Source organism: Mauremys reevesii, linkage group 9, assembly GCF_016161935.1.
Source record: "Mauremys reevesii isolate NIE-2019 linkage group 9, ASM1616193v1, whole genome shotgun sequence".
Classification (NCBI taxonomy): domain Eukaryota; kingdom Metazoa; phylum Chordata; order Testudines; family Geoemydidae; genus Mauremys; species Mauremys reevesii.
In genome coordinates, this window is record NC_052631.1 from 42,319,910 (window position 1) to 42,321,703 (window position 1,794).

The 1,794-nt window shown below is 43.7% G+C and overlaps 1 pseudogene; it reads right to left on the minus strand.

Annotated features, from left to right (window-relative positions):
• Positions 1–669: 669 nt before the first annotated feature.
• On the minus strand, positions 670–1,258 carry LOC120372089 (annotated as a pseudogene).
• Positions 1,259–1,794: the final 536 nt, after the last annotated feature.

Genomic DNA, 1,794 nt, shown 5'->3' on the forward strand with positions numbered 1-1,794 from the left:
TTTATTCATTCCCAGCATGCTCTTATATACAATATGGTAAGCAATCACAATTGCTAATTAATTAATTAAACTCACACAGCCACAGCTGTAACCCATAGGGTAATTATCATCCTACACACCTGTCTGACTTATCATCCTATTTACAATTAGCTGGCCAATGAGAACAAGCCCAAGGCCAGCCCTTCACACACAGTTCCCAACACAATCAGCTCATCCCAAAAGCCTAAACAATCTCAGCATCTCACATTCTATTCCCACATCTCCCCCCTTTATTCACAATCAAAAGAAGAGGGAAAAGAAAAACAAGATAAAAACATTCGCCAAACATTTCCAACTTATAACAACATAACACCACAATCTATCACAAGCCAAAATTAAAACTTTATAAAGCCAACCCATATAACCATGCAATCCTTAACATATAACCCCAATAACACCAAACAAAAACAAGGCACAACAAATAAATAGTGCAAACTCTACAGGATTCCCCCCTTCCCAATAGAAACATCCCTCAGATGTCAGGTGATCAGACTGACACTGAGGGAGGGGGGGTCCTAGAGAAAATACATAACCACATAAAAATCTTAACAATACAACAACAATTCTGGCCAGAAGACATCACAAAACAAAAACACAAAACATAACTCCTAATAATAATTGCATGGTACACTAAATGCTATGCAGCCAGCACAAAATTTCTTGCAAGCACAGCAAAATTATCTCAAACAAATAAATGTCAAACAGGAAAAAAAAATCCTGGCATAGCTCTTCAAGTCTCTCAAAATTAAGATGCCTTCTTCCTTCACAAGGTAAATTCTCATGAATGAACAAGTGATAGAATTGTAGAAACTGAAAAGCAGTTGTAGCTTTAACTCTCCAGTATAGCTTCTCTAACCCAATTTTCTCCATTCTCATTATGTCAGATACAGTGAACCTGTACTGGCTTATTCGAATTAAGTCAGTGGCTAAGGGAATGTTTCTTTCTTCTTCTACTGCTTTCACAGCCAAGTAGAAGCAGCTTAGTCCAACACAGCCCAAATATTTAGGCTGCACCTTCATTTTTGCCAAAGAATTGAGTTAAGCTGAGGAGATCTTTTACTTCAAAGTCTCACAACCTTGCAGTCATTCAGAGGCCATTGTCATGAGCAATTTCAATTAGTCTCAGGTCAGATGGTTAATATCTTAACTCTTGTTCCAACAGAGCATTGAGCTGATCTAGCAATTCCTGAGCTTCAGTTGTTACAAGCATTTCAATCATCATATGATCGGGGGCAGACGCCAAGTCCTACTTGGGGCCGCGGGCACCTTATAAAACATTTCTTAAAAGCCCGCCACATTTAAAAATAAACAAACCGCGCATGCCGCCGCCGCCGCCCCGCACTACCCGCTCCTACTCCTGAACCCGCCGCGCTGCTCCCCTCGGCGTGATACAATAGTCACTTTAAATAAACCAATCTTTTACTCCGGATTATCTTCAGATTTTCACGCCATGGAGATTATAGTCCAAGATGATCAAGATCTACGCCGCGCCGGGAAGGAGACAGGGGAGGCGGGACGGAGGCAGGCGGCTGGGTCACAGCTCCTGCTGCTCTGCGATGCATATCACCGTCCTTTCTTCCGCTGATGCAGCGGTTCCCATGGTAGCTGCTCACCTCTGAGTTCGGGTGTGCCTCCCTTTTCAGACGCCCTGCAGCTTGCCGCTCAACACTGAGCTCAGGTGCGCCCCTCTTTTCGGACGCCCTGCGGCTCCCAGCCGCTCGACACTGAGACTCAGGTGCGCCCCCCCCCTTTTTT